Source organism: Lepisma saccharinum, chromosome 4 (genome assembly GCF_977018435.1).
Source record: "Lepisma saccharinum chromosome 4, izLepSacc3.1, whole genome shotgun sequence".
Lineage (NCBI taxonomy): Eukaryota > Metazoa > Arthropoda > Insecta > Zygentoma > Lepismatidae > Lepisma > Lepisma saccharinum.
The window spans coordinates 58,831,648-58,847,790 of NC_139232.1; the positions used below are offsets into that span (position 1 = coordinate 58,831,648).

At 40.0% G+C, this 16,143-nt stretch overlaps 1 protein-coding gene across 2 annotated transcripts in view; it reads left to right on the top strand.

Annotated features, from left to right (window-relative positions):
* The window catches only part of LOC145986483 (integrin beta-PS-like), an 89,701-nt gene that overhangs the window by 23,860 nt on the left and 49,698 nt on the right, over positions 1-16,143 (top strand). The gene's annotated exons all lie outside the window — the stretch shown is intronic.

Sequence of the window (16,143 nt, forward strand, 5' to 3'; positions counted from 1 at the left end):
TGGTTCAATAATGGCATATTTCGAACTGGAAATTTTTTGAGGCGAGCACTGACTATGTGCACTGACCGTGAACTTAGAAAATGTGTCAGCAATCCGAGCTAGCTCTATTGTGCGAGTCAACAGACACCACAGTGTTTATCAGTGGCCCAACCACGATTTTTTGTTGGGGGGGGGGGGGGCAAGTGCTAGGAGGATAAACGTACCAAGAATAATAATAATAATAATGTCGTATGTGTTTTTCAACACCTTCAATTTCTCATTAGCTAATAATGGAAAATAAGCACACAAACTGTAATTTTGAAAGACAGAAATGGCGAATATAATTCTTTTTGGACATATGACATGTGTAACTTTCATGTAGAACATAATGTTTTACACATATGCAACATGGGGCGACGTAAAATGAGAAAATGCTTATGTAACATGTTAACACTAAATTGTGCACGTATTCAATGTTTCTTTAATATATATATAAATTGTCTCTCACGTGTGCGCCCTCCTATTCCTCAAAACAATTGTTCATACATTTAAGACCAAACTGTTTAGCAGCAACAGTCTGAAGCACTGGCGTAAGCAGGATTTTTTTTTCGTTGAGGCTGGAATTGTAACAGTGGGCGTGCTTTCTGGGGCGGGGTTGCACACACAATACGATATTTCATACTTTTAGAATTTTGCTCTCTCAAAATGGCAAGTGGGTATATGAAAGGAGGCTTTGCATTTGCCACTCTGTTTTCCCCCAGAGTTTTTCACTGCTTTTATTTGAAAATGTTGATTTTCTCAAAATTTCGGAGGGGGCTGTAGCCCCTTCAGCCCCCTCTGCGTACGCCACTGGTCTGAAGTACATACAGTATTTGGTCTTACTTCTTTCTCTGGTACTTGTAATTTACAATGCATTATGGAAAACAATCAAATTGCGAGCAAGAAAATTTTTAGATAAATTTTTTGCAAACTGAAAACAATGTTGATTTAATAGGGCGCAAATAATTTTACGGGCTCCATGACATTCTCTCTTTTACAACTTTTTCTTTATTTAGATCGTTCGGTGCCCAAGTCCGATTCCTGCCGCCTCTAGGTACGGCTCTGAACTTGATGAGACTGAGAAAAGCCGAGCGAAGCGAGCAAGAAAATTTTACGAAAGTATTTTTATTTGCATAAATTTTGAAATCGAGGCCCCCCCCCCCCTTGTAGGTGATCTTGACCATCTGGAAGAAAAATGCAAGTAATACGAGAATTATATGAGAATATAATATGGCGTATATGAGAATTAGTTCCATCTTGGGTATCATTTTGTCCTGCTACTCTTAGATTTTTCTAGCCTTGCTTTTCTTTACTTCAATGTTTGCCCCCCCCCCTCCAGAATTGGTTTCCGTCAAAGGTTTGCAGCAATGCCCCCCCCCCCCTTAAGTTGCGCTACTGGTTTTTATCATTTCGTATGTTAGGCAGATGGTCGAATGGGTTCCCAATAATTAGAGCCCGGAAGTTTGGCAAAATGCCTCTTTTTATTTACTGCATATATTGATAAAATTTTTCCTGATATACGTTTTTTCTGTTGTTTTGAATGTTTTAGAAGCCTTTTCATTTTGCCTATTTTGCCTATTTGGGACCCCACTGCCTATTTTTAATTATAATGCCTTTTTCTGCCTTTTTCAATGAAATTTTACCATTTTTTTAAGAAAAAAATGTTGGCATTTATTTTTCTTCGTTTATTATAATAATCCTTTGCGCAACAGCCCATGAAGGGCCTGGGCATACCTACCGACTGCCGGTCTCCCTCCCACACTTTCTCTCGTCACCTCTAAGCGTGGAGATCTTCAACCAGTATTGGAATAGTCGGGGGGTCAGCCCGACGTATCCCCGTTATAGTAGGTCGTCTCGACCGGATTACGCTCACTCACTCGGAGCTCCCCAATTTCCTCACGATGGTGGGTTGCCACCGGCCCTATACGCAGGCCGAATAAATTCCGACCAGAGTCGGATTCGAACCTACGCCGTCCCGCAGCGAACTTCCGTTTATTACGTGATTAATTTTCGCCTTATTTAAGTAATATTGAACTCACGCATGTTTCAACATTGCTGAAGGAGAAAAGTGTGAGAAAAAAGTATTTCATGCTGAGTTAGGATATTGCCTTTCGGTTAACATTTCCTTGTGCATGATTGACTGCTGAAGTGGAGAGGTTGATTTCGAACACAAAGAAGATATTTCTGAAATCTCCCTCGCCTGAGCTTAGTTTTCCTCCGCAACCAGTCTTGACAAGATGGAGAACCTGGATATCAGCAGCTATATATTATGCTAACAACCTTGAAAAAATCAGTGAGGTGATCGATGCTCATCCAGAAAATGAAGCGGCTTCAATTCTTGAAGTGAAAAACTCTTGTGCTATTCAGATCTGAAGAATGAACTGTCGTTTATTTTTGCACATTATGGTGCATTGCCAGAGACAATTACAAAGCTAGAAAAAAGAGGTGAGACTCTTGTAGCATCCATGAAAATCTTCGAGGAATCTATGCAGCAGATGATTAAAGTAGCAGGAGAAAAGGGGTCAGCTGTTGCGGAAAAGTGCATACGGAGTGAGTGCAAATGAGGACTTGAAACAATTGAAAACAATTTGTGATATTCTTAAAGGTGAAAATGCTGTTACCAAAATGAGTCCAGCTACATTAGCTTGTTTTATGTATGCTCCAATAACTTCTGTCAAAGTAGAAAAATCATTTTCTATTATGAAAAACATTCTCTCTGACAGACGACTATCAATGAATGTTGAGAACTTAAAGAAACACCTTGTAGTTATGTGCAATCAAGACGGAGAAAATTGAAATGCTCTTCCCAATGTAGATTTTAACATGTTGTCAGAAATTATATATAAAAGTAAGCGACTTCCAAATGTGCCATTTTTTCGGTTTATTTTGCCTTTTTTTTCATTTTTAGTGCCTATTTTCCACATTATAAATTCCTTTTTGCCTGCCTATTTTAACGAAAATAAATGCCTGAACTTCCGGGCTCTACCAATAATATATCATGCGATATACCTGTGATACGCGTAGTAAGCAGAGACCTACTGATTTAGCTAGAGATATCCGAGCAACTTGACACATGTGGGTTAGGGTGGATCGAAAATGTCGGTTTTAAACTTTTTTTCGAAGTTTAAAGCAGCCTATTTTTGTGCGGAAAAGTTGTATACAGATGTACAAGCCCCCTGTTAGAGGTGTATGATTCGCGTCACCGCACAGGGCCTCGTGTTTTTGAAATGTTTTTGTAATGCCGCGGTAGTTTAGTCGGTAGGGCGTCTGACTGCCACCCGGGAGACCCAGGTTCGATTCCCGTTATGGGTGATCTAAGGTCGGAATTTTCCCCCGCGTAAAGCGGCTCTGGAGCGTAAAGGCGGCCGGAGCGTGGTGCTGATCACATCACCTCCAAAATGGCGAGATCGAGAACGTGTGGGACCCTACCCCCTAAATGTGTCTTTAACAGATTAATTTGCTTCACTTGATTGGGAATACTTTGAGGCATATTTGAGCTTAATGTGCATATAATTGTATATATTGGAAGACATTTTCATTCAGTCGTTGATTTCAAGTTTATCTCTTGCGTTTTTCTTCTTTTTTGTACTTCGGGTAAAGAGTAACCCATATTGCCAAGGACAGCCATTAACTGGAAACTACTGTTGTAACAAAGATCAAGAAAGCCACCCTCCCATCTGTTAGCAACATTTAAAGGAATGAGTAGGGTTACCAGATCGCTATAAGGGAAATGTAGGACGTGCTGTTCCAAAATGTAGGACGTGCTGTTCCAAAATGTAGGACATTAAGTCAAAATGTAGGACACAACACATTCTCAATCAATAATACATATTTCTATAGAACACGTTAGAAAGCAGTTAGAAAGCAGTTGAAAAATGACACTTTTCAGTTTTTTAAAAATTAATTGTCAATGAATTTTTAAATGCAAAACTTGCAATCATACTAATCAATGCACCTCTTACTACTCGATTTAAGTGCTTCTCAGAGGAGACAATTTTTATCAAAATTTTAGGTTTAGTCAAACTATATTTATGTTAGAGTGGACTGTCAAACTCTTTGAAATTATAGGGACCAATACCAAACATTTTACAGACTTTATGAAAAAATAATTTCTCTCGTGAATTTGTTGTGCTGATGGTAATGTTAGCACTCTCTCAACATTTGAATTACGACCTGCAATGGCAAACAAATATTCAACAATTACTGTAATTTAAAATGGTTCCAGAAGTTTCATCTTGGGTAGTTTTTAGTTCAATAACAGGGTGTCTACCAAAATAATACATGCAGAAATGTTGAATTTTTCTGGACTTTTCTAGACCCCTACTTAGGTGAAGTTGGAAATTAGTAATTAAGAAAATAAATATTTATTTAATGAAAATCCCTACCTTTGGCCAGTTAAGATGAAAACTGAAGCTGAATTTAAGAAGAGAATTAGATTTACTTTCTCGTATTAATGCATCCTGAACTGTGTTTGGCAGACAAGCGAGGCTTTGGCGTCTGGACTCACAGCCAGTATAATTTTATGTGGGGCTTGTGTCGGTTGTCCCTATATGTTTGTGACTATCCATTCATCCATCTTATCTTACCACCATTCATCCTCATCTTCACGATTAGTCAATGCGACAGAAAAAAGTGAAGTAAAATAAACTAAATCAACCAATCAATAGCAAAAATACTTGACCACAAGAATAATTGAGGACTAAAAGTGGTAAACGTTGTAAGTGCCAAAAGTGGAAGTGTTGGGAAATCGCATCGTTCCGCACATCAGCCCGTAAGAACATGTACACTAGTGACCTTTTTTACACGCCCTTTGAACTACTTAGAGGGCTACCAGCCACATTTCACGTTTACCACATTATAAAGCATGGCACATTGCACAGTTTAACGTGGAAAACTGTTTTTGAATTATTGTGGCACTTACAGCATTTACCAATTTTAGTCTTCAATTTATTGCCTTTTTATTGACTTCTTGACCTACTTGTTGATTTTTTACTTTTTCTTGACTTCCATGACTTTCTCGACTGGCAGACACCCTGAATAACTTTGTTCTCTATAATCCTGCTTTACAATCAAATTATATAGAATATTGAATAAGAATGGGCAACACCTTGTTCTATTGAACAATGACATCAGAAAGTGGTCCCAAAACTTTGTTCCTGTTTTTCCGTATGTTTAATAGCATGACAAACTTTTTTTCTTTTTGTGCAATGTCTGAATCAAAACAAATTTCACTATTGAGTTTGGAAGCGCAGTCCATAGACTTGTAACTTGCATGATTTTTTTCTGTTACGTGTTTTCCTAATTATTATTTTCCTAATTAATATTATGTGACGCTCAAAATGTAGGACATTTATGATATTTTTCAAATTCCTCCCGGACATAAGGCTAAAATGTAGGACATGTCCGGGAAAAACCGGACGTCTGATAAAACTAGGAATGAGCCCAGGTGGTAGTGACAGCAGGAGGAGGGCATTATTTGTCCATTATCTGTTGATACGTTATCTGTAAGTTCCTGTGTTTGAGTGGTACTTTCAGGGAAAATAAAGTGGATATTTCACTTTCTGGTTGAAAACTTTCATTCCTTGTGGGATGCTAAATACATATATCTGCTTCCAAGGAGTTTACAGGAAGCTCTCCTCCCACTGAAATATTTGAAAAACTACATTGTGTGTTATAGACAGTCTGTATTGTAAATATGAATACAAATTCTGACTACTTGATTCGTTAATTCTGACGTTGGCGCATTTGTAGGTAAAGTATGTGAAATAAGGACCACAGCTTCATTATAGAAGGTTAGGTATGTGGTCTTTTGTCAAATGCTCTATAGCCGGCCCCCATGGTGGAGTGGTTAGCACAACGTGCTATGACACCAGGGGTCCCAGGTTCAAATCCTGGCCTGGGTATGGATGTTTGTGAGTGTCCATTCATCAATTTCATCATATCATCACTCATTCTAATCTTCGCAATTAGCTAAGAGTGGCACAAAAGCGAAGTAAAATAAACTAAATCAATCAGATGCTCTATATTCTTATGCCTTGAAACAGTGATGTCAAGGTTCGATTAAGGCATAAAAAATAAAAACAAACTGCTGCCATCAGGATTAAACAATAGCATTTCTCTTAGGTCATGAACATTTGTTTATGTCTAATCTCAGCATTTAAGAATTCTATTTACAATAATTCCTTTTGGTTCACGTGAAAATTAACATTATTGTTACAGGTTAATTAAAACCAGATGGAGTGTAAATCCTCTTTCAGATGGCATCAACTTCTCACCTCACCATCTGTCATGCACATGGCACTGTGTTTAGAAATAACCATTGATTGTTATGGATGCTTTCACACACAATGACCACAGTTCCATGCCATGGGTCCTTCCATGCCAAAGCTCAAGAGTCATTTTCTGTCACAGGAGAGTACTAATTTGCCCTTCATATTTCTCACAATTAAATAAAAAATAGAACATAGCCATTTATCCATGATGGCATCCAACATTTGATTATTTTTGCCTACGTATTCCGTACAATAAATAATGTTACAATAGGAGCTTTTGAGTTTTGGCCCTGATTTCAAGACTTTGTAAACTCTGTGTCACAGTGTCTTATGTTGGGTTCTTCATATAAATTGACTTTATCTTACATGGTGTAGTTCAACTAGCATAAGACTGGTTGTTGTGGGTATCTGTGTGGTTTGTATTTATTTTTTACAAATGTTGCGAGTGATGGAGGGTATTCTTACTGGTGTTAGCTGTTAATAAATCTAGTGTAGGATGATGATCCCCTCATTTGGAACAAAAACTAAAATAAGTCCCAGCTTTCCTGCTTTGTATAGTCTTTATGTGTAAAAAGGACAAACCAAAAAAAAAAAAAAAAAAGAAATGCAGTATTTTTCACTGTCCATGTTGAGGAATTAAATTTTACCCAACTATACTCATAATGGGAATTCCTTCATCAATTCTTGGAATTGTGGCTGTGCATGACCATCTTTATTCCAAGGGAGGCCAGAGTCTTCAATTTGGCAACCCTGTTTAACCTCTCATCAGCTGGCCGATGTTACTCGGAAGAAACAGAATGAAAGTACAGACATAGAAAAGTAATTATTTTCTGTAGCCTATTCACCAGTGGCATATACTGGGTACAGAATCTGGGCTATCTCACTATATCACAATGTTCGAATAGACAAAATTGATTGTTGGGAGGGAGGGGCATCTTGTTCATTTATAGTGATTTTGAAATATCATGAAATATTTATGTAATCCTAGACGTGAGAATAAAATATATAACAAACTTCGTACTTTGTATATTTCTTTTGGAGTGTCTTGAGTCCTACATATCTTCACGATTTGAAGCTTGGAACCTCCTCGTTGGCGTAGTGGCAATGTTGTCACCTTGAAACAGGTTCAATACCCTGTGGAGGCACATAGTGATTCGGATGCCACATTAAACTATAGGTCTAGACCTCTCTCTGTGCACAAAGTGGACTAAAAACAAAAATTCAACAACGATTTGAAGCTTATCCTCATACGTAAGCCGAGTAAATTGTTCGTTAATTATGTCATTCATTTAGTTCACTACCCAACACAGCACATATCATTCACAAAAATATATCCACGCACTCACTCCCCACACTACTCAGCGACCAGCCTTGAAAGACAAAAATGTTCCACACACCAATGAAATTAACTCAAAGCGATTCCACTTGAACCACACAACAAGAGTTCCTGGCACCTGGCACTGTCCTTTGTCAGTTCACAGTCAGTTCGGTTATTTTTAGGTGTGGTCATAAGCATAAACCATAAACGGACAGCCAACAAAATCCCCAAGTTCCCCACACCTCTGCATCTACTCTCGCTGTTTGAAGAGGTCAGCGGCCTCTCCCTTTTGTCCTAATTGGCTGCAAGTGGTGTGCTTGGCCCAGAGTGGAAATTTCTCTGCCACAAGCAACCAGTTTCACTTTTCCTCGCTCCAAAATTCCCTGTTCCTGTGAAGATTCCACGCTGGGAACAGGGGGTTCGCAACACTGACAGAATTCCTGCTAGAAGACTGCCATCCTAAACTCATGGGAATCCTGCCATGTTCAAAGAAAGCGGGCAAGATTGCCAACTTGTAAGAAATTAGTGTAACAACTTGTAAGAAATAAGTGTGCCAACTCCTGAAACGCCATCATCTTCTTATTAAAATTAACAATTTCAGGCAAATTTTCCGATCGATTTTTCTGCTCTTCTGAGCCTTGGCTTTGCAGATAGCCTAGATAGCCTAGAATATATGCCTCTGCTATTCACCCAAATTGTATTCGATAGTGTATTCAACGTTATTGAATTAAAGCAGTATGTTGTTAAGTTGTTGAATATACATTGGATTTTCTGAGCTGCGTACCAGCATTTCACAGAGCTGCATATTTTTCACACATGGTGAAAATCATCAAATTTAATAAACATCCAATATTGATGTCATTAAGAGTTCTATTTATCATGTGCAAAATAAATCGGCGACAAGAGCTATACACATGAGATAGAGGCAGACTAATTTAAAACATGTTTATACAAAAATAAATTTCCATGCTGAGAAAAGTTCTATGCATGAGGCACTACACACTAAGCTTTAAAGTTACTCATATCAGTGGCGGCTGGTGGCAACTATAATGGGTAGTGCCAACGTGATCAAGAAACCACAAAAAGAAACAAAAAACAAAAAAACACCGCAATGCCCACCCCCCCTCCTTGAGGTTGCGTCACTGGCCAAGATGTTTATCCTTGTTTGGTAACATGGAAAACAATGTGTGTTTAAGTAATAGCGCACTATTCCGATTCATCTTCACTCACTAACCTATCTTTATATACTACAGGACACTTCCCTAAAAACTCAACAATTACAAGAGGAAGGGAAAAACAAATCCTCTCACCTTCTCCTCCCCCATGCACACGTATTCCAACTGGAAACTCGCATCATCATAGGATTTTTTACTTTGATATTTTTTAAAAAGTCTGTATGGCCCTCTAGGCGCATCTATCTTTTATCAAAATGTTCATTTAACTTTGAAAAAAATACTAGGTTCGTTTCTCCAAAAGTAGGCAGAATTTATTTCCACAACGGGTCTTACAAATCAGTCGTATTTAGCGACTTGTCTGAAGGTGGCAACTGTGTCAACACTGCGAAAGTTCCCTCTCCGTGCCAGGCAAAAACGGGCACGGTTGGTATCTTATTTATGGGCTAACCCCACGCCCACCCCCTGCCACTTTGTTCTCGGCTTATGGTGGAAATGTTCCTTGCTGAGACTTCTTCAACCCTGCACGTGTGTCAACTTGGTTAGGCCAGCTCTTGGGCGGCACAGACTGTTGCCTCGTGAGGGTACGAACGAAACAGCTGGAGATGCAGTGAGGAGGTTGGGGCGGTCGTCCCGTCAGCTTGACCAGTTGCAAGATTCGAATCTCCTTGTCTGTAAACTATCAATATATTCATTTAACAATACTTGGGCGAGATATGCATTTCTTCTGAGGGTAGCACAGCGGCTCTATCCCTTGAGCCGCCGCTGACTCATATTAAGTACAAGGATGAAAGTACAACAGTTAAATGAAAATTAGTGGAATGCCGTGGCTGGCTTACAGGTTTGCCACGAAATGTTCCAATATTTTCACTGAAATGACGCTTATTCCAAATATGTGCTTATTTAGTACTTTTTACATACAAAATGTTTCTGAATTTGACTGAAGGTGGCAACTGTGTCAACACTGCGAAAGTTCCCTCTCTGTGCCAGGCAAAAACGGGCACGGTTGGTGTCTTATTTATGGGCTAACCCCACGCCCACCCCCTGCCACTTTGTTCTCGGCTCATGGTGGAAATGTTCCTTGCTGAGACTTCTTCAACCCTGCACGTGTGTCAACTTGGTTAGGCCAGCTCTTGGGTGGCACAGACTGTTGCCTCGTGAGGGTACGAACGAAACAGCTGGAGATGCAGTGAGGAGGTTGGGGTGGTCATCACTTCAGCTTGACCAGTTGCAAGATTCGAATCTCCTTGTCTGTAAACTATCAATATATTCATTTAACAATACTTCGGCGAGATATGCATTTCTTCTGAGGGTAGCACAGCGGCTCTATCCCTTGAGCCGCCGCTGACTCATTAAGTACAAGGATGAAAGTACAACAGTTAAATGAAAATTAGTGGAATGCCGTGGCTGGCTTACAGGTTTGCCATGAAATGTTCCAATATGTGTTCATTTCTTAAGTGAAGACAAGCAACGTAACCACACTAACTGAGCTTTGCAAATGGTAGATAGGCCTACATTCTGACGTGGCTGCCATGGAAAATCTTGAAACACTAAGGAAAAAGTTTGGGAACCCCTGCTCTAACACATCTCCACGAGGGAATAAAAACAGATATGTAAAACCTTCTAAACCATGCAAAATTATCCACTTTCTCGCAGAACCAGCACCCAAAATGCCACTTGTTTAGGAGGATTTATTTCAAGATAATTGATTTTGTGGCCGGCCCCTATGGCGGAGTGGTTAGCACATCATGCTACGATGCCAGGGGTCCTGGGTTCGAATCCCAGCCTGGGCATGGATGTTTGTGAATGTCCGTTCATCATATCATCCCTCATCCCCATCTTCGCTTATTAACCAAAAGTGGCACAAAAAGCAAAGTAAAATAAATAAAATAAAATTAATTTTGTGTGTGTGTGTACACACACACACGAGGGTTAAGTCATAAGTTATGGCAACTATTTTTTTTCTCACACGGGACAATACGAAAAATCTAAGATATACATTTGAAAGTGTATGTTCTTTCGAAAGAAGCCACCAAATTGTGTATGTAAACAAAGGTGGGGTAGTAAACATGCACCCAAGTTCAGTCGGTGAGTGACAGTGTTTGAAAATGGAGGTCATGAAGCAGGAGCAACATTCGCAGTGATTTATCCACACACCCCTAACACCCTCCCAAATTTTGGTGAACACCCCCAAGCAGAAAAGTGGAACACCCCCTCTACAGGGGGTGTAAATGTGGATGTTTATATCAACAATAGAATGACAATACTTCAACATTAACAGAAAGGAACCATTTGTAGGAAGCGTAGTCCAATGGACCTTTCGATCAACTAAAACTAAAGTGTCAAGCAAGGAGGGTGGAATGTGCAGCATGGTCATTTCTGGAAACAACAGTTCCCTTGACAAGGCTTCGGTCAGCTCTAGGGAAGGAACACTGCCATCTGAAAAATATCGAACTGACCTCTCGCCCTCCTTCCAGGGAGCACATTCTGCGCACAGTGTTGACAGTTCAGCGTTTGAATGCGTTATATATTTCTTAAATACGATACAGATTCGTAAATTCAATTATTCATGAATGTATTACAAATTTTTACACAATTCATCAAAGTGTAGATAATATGTAACCATTATTATTTAATTAATTCGATTTATCTTGCATAACACAACACAATGGTGGTGTTGGATTCTCGTTAGATTCCCTTGTGCGGGAAAATCTTGCATACTGGAAACTAGAGAGAATCATTATGAAGCATGATTTATAAAGGGCTCCCTTAATCAGTTCTGCAGAGAGGCCCATTAATCGTCTATTAACATTATCGAACTGTAAATATCAAGTAGATACAGTCCCTATAAGCCTATTTATGTTAAACTTTATATTATTTGGAAATCTGGAAAGATCATTATCGAAAAAAATGGCATTTGATGTTGCTCGAGGTTTTTATTTGTTCATTGGAGTTTCAAGATATAATCCCTTTTCTGTTATTTATCTCTTTTGGGGGAGGTGTCAAGTGCCTCTGTGCAACACAATACATTAAAAATTTTCCCCCTCTCGGATTGACTTTTCCCCTCCTACAAATAATTCCTGGCTACGAGCCTGAGTGTAAGGAATTAAACATAAAATAAATTTAATTTACATTAAGTCCCAAATTTATATCTGACCACTATAGGCGCACCAGTGAGGGCACGACGGCGCTTGCCACTGCCTGCTGGAAAACGTGGAGAGAGAAAATTTGTTTTGTCCATTGTGCTTTTTGTGATGGATAGTGAAATAAATGCTATTCAATTTTTAAATAATTGAAAATAAAGCATTGCCTCAATTTAGAAGTGAAAATTCCTTGTCTTCCTTTTGTAGTTAACATGCCATTTGTTTATTTGCACATGTTATTTCGTTTTCTTTTAAGGCAAAGAGCCACGTGACTCCTAATTCCCTACAGTCTCTCATTTAGTATTTGAAAGATAAACTCTCAGAAGCGCGAAGCGTATTTTCCAAAGTTTTGTAAGGGTATAATGCATATGCATGTATTAATTAAACATAGCGACAGTATCCCATGATGTTTACTCTTTATAATCTTGCTTTGCTCGTTCCGCGTCCTCTTTACCTCACCCCATGCCCCCTACCCCCTCCTGTTCTAACAGTTAGAAAATATGCATGTATAATTTTAATAGTTCTAAGTAGCGAATGAGTTCCAAATTCTGCTGGTGTTTTCAAATCTCTGTTTAAACGATGATTCAAAAACTGAAATAAAGTAATGAAACTCTGTATATTTAGAGCTTGGCCATGAAGACGTTAAAATATAGTGGGAAGTTGGGATGCACGTTTGATAGATACCTGATATTGCTTTTGAACGAAATCTGTCAAGGAATTTCATACTGAAGTCTTCAACGAAGACAAAGAAATAGTTCTAAAAAATTTCTTGATCGTTTCGCTGGCAGTGTCATAATTTATTTAAGTCATATTATATCTGTATTTATTACTACTACTTCAGACAGGCAAGTGCGGGCACACCCATGCAACGCGCACACCCATGCATTGTCACTTATATTTCAATTGGGCACCCCCAAGTTGAACTCCGAGTTACACCTATGGCAAGAACGATACTAAGAATTGCCTGAAATGATTCCTGGTAATAATATGTTTAAAAATGTGTTTTTTAATGTCATCCCTTGTGTTTTGTCTAACGATTGATTAAATCAGGTATTGAACATTATCGGAAGGAAAGCAATACTCGAAATGTTAAATTGAAATGTTAACATTAATCTATTTTCCATCTTTTCCTGTATTTGACATCTTTTTTCTTCTGAAATGTTTCGTGAAGGGAAAAGAGCGGTGGGGGGGGGGGTTAATCTCTAGAAACGTCCATGAACAAATTGCATTAGGGCGAACATTTTTAAAACGGTCCAAAATATGCACTTAACTTCCCCAAACTTACACCCCCCCAAAATTTTCCAACACCCTCCCAAGGGAAAAATCCTGGATAAACCCCTGAACATTCGTATGTTAAAATAGCAGTTCTCCACGACAGAAATGCACGGGAATGCTATACAGAGCTACGGGAAACACTGGGTGTGCGAATAGTGGTGAGGTGCGTGGAGGCCTTCATACAGCGCAGTGTGTAAACTGCCAAAATAAAAAAAACTGTTGTCCAATGGTATGTGTTCTGCCTCTCCCTACGAGAGTCTCCTACATCCAGACTTCATCTGGTGGCTTCTCTTGAAAGTATGAGGGGCAGTCAAATGAAAACCGAACACCCACCATAAAACACATTCCTCGCAAAAGTTGGCAACACTGTTGTTACGTATCGATACTGCCATCTTTAGGGTAGGAGAAATGCATAGTGAAAATGCACAGGTCCATACAGTTGCTTTGTCATTGCTCAGGAGGTGAGCGTAGTGAAAAGTGTGTTCGTCCAGCATTGGAAATGGAGGCAAGCAAAGAAGATCAGAAAGGTGTGGTTCGTTTCTTGGTGGCTGAGGGTGCTGGAACATGCAAAATTCATCGTCACATGTCTGCAGTATATGGCGAACACTGCATGTCCCTGACAAGTGTGCACGAGTGGCAGAAGAGATTCCGCGAAGGATGCACATCACTGCAAGACGATCCGCGCCCGGGACAGGCCCATCGAGCCATTACGCCTGATGTGATTGCGAGGATCGATGGTCTGATCCGGGAAGACCGACGAATCACAGAGGAAGAAATTCGTGTTCATGTTGGCATTAGTCATGGCTCTGTGCATGCCATTATCAAAGATCACCTGCAGTTCCGAAAAATTTGCACGCAGTGGGTTCCGCAACAACTGAAGGAGGGACAAAAGATTGACAGAATGACTGCATGTCTGAGTCATTTGCAGCGGTACCACGAGGAAGAGTATGCGTTTCTGTCACGTATCGTCACAGGGGACGAAACGTGGTGCCACCATTTTGAGCTGGAGAGCAAACGGCAAAGCCAACAATGGAAACACGTCGATTCTCCCCCGCCAAAGAAATCCAAGTCTGTCCATACGAGTTCCGGTAAGGTCATGCTGAGCTGCTTCTTCGACTGCAAGGGCCCTCTGCTTGTCGACTTCCTAGAGCGTGGAGCCACAATCAATGCGCAGCGCTATGCAGACACGTTGCAGAAACTGCGACGTGCCATAAAGTCAAAACGCCCTGGAATGCTGTCGGATGGAATCATCCTTTTGCATGATAACGCCCGTCCCCATACGGCCAATCTGGTGAGGGATAAGCTTCAGACATTTGGCTGGGAAAAGCTTGAACATCCTCCGTACAGCCCCGATATTTCCCCTTGTGACTTCCACATTTTTGGTGACCTGAAGAAAGACATTCGTGGACGTCTGTTTCATTCGGACGAGGAAGTGCAACAGTGGGTGAGGTTGTGGATCCGTCAGCGACCTACCTCTTTCTACAAGACTGGAATTGATCGTCTCTTCTCCCAGTGAGATAAATGTCTTAAGGCGAGGAGGAACAATTTCCCCTAGGTCTTTCTCGCTGGGACAGCTGCTGATCATTGTTGCCAACTTCGCTCTTTTGAAGCCAGATCTGGCTCTTTCGTGCACTCGTTTGACTGTGAATTGTGGCACCCGCCCTCTGCCCCACTATGATGCCACCACTGGCTCCGGCCCATAAATACCAACTTTTGCCATGAGTGTACATTTTGCACGTGACGTGATATTCGTATAGCTATAGGCTGCGTCACCCACCTCTTCTTTCCTCCCCATGTATTGTTATATATAGCGCTGTGGCTAAGATGAAGATGACAATTTTGTTATCCGGGAACCCTTTATTTTCGATTTTATATTAACATCATTGGATTATTGAGATGGGTGATGCCGCCAAATCTAGGCTGTGAAAACTAAGAATAAATTGCCATCACTTTAAAGCTAACGGTAATAGAAGCACCCCTCTGACAACTAAAATTACCCTAGTAGGCACTTTATGCAGCCTTCGTTAATCTAGCTCCTTGAAAGTCCTCTTTAGCTATGTTAATGGTGAAATTTAGCTCTATTATGCACATCAGGTTTGGCAACACTGCCAGGATGGCCGTAGGAGGCAAGGAGAAATGCACTAGGCTTATGGGACCATTATTTTATTCGTTCTCTCGGGAATATAAAACATCCGATGACGTAGAAAAGTACATGGACGGAAAAAGGACACGTTGAACTATGTCATAGCAGTAGGAAAAGTCGAAACTCCCATTTGATGAGCCGTAACTTGAAGTTGAAGTTTATGTCCCATAAGGAATACATGGGATTCGGTAAATACTAATTCATCATATTTTTCAAAAATCGTATAAGGCTTGATAATGAACTTAGGAAACCGCTTCCACTTGCCACATGGGGAGAAATTCATGCTCTTCATTTCTGGCGGAGATCTTTTTAGTAGCATTGTTCATTCCGACGATATTGGAATAAATGCATGCCTGGTGCGTAATTGTCCCTCTTCGCCTTAACACCACTTTCGGCAACTACTTTTGAATAAAACAAACTCCATTGTCACTTTGTAGCGGGTGTTCAGTTTTCATTTGACTGCCACTCATACATTCCATACACTTCAAGACGTGTGTCTTAGATTTTTTGTGTTTTCCCCTGTTCACGAGAAAAAAAATAGTTGCCATGACTTAATACTAAACCTCCCCCCTCCCCCACACACACGAAACAAATAGTTGTACACATGCACATCATAATTACAATGTATTGTCTGTTGAACAAAATCTTGGTAAATTATGTCCTAGACTGCTAAATTGAAGATGCTGTACAGAAATATTATGTACATATGATTAATTTTACACTCTTGACTGTAATACTTGCCCATGGTGGTTTATTGCATCCGCAACTACTTTTGCATCTTACTTTTAAAACTTTACTGCTA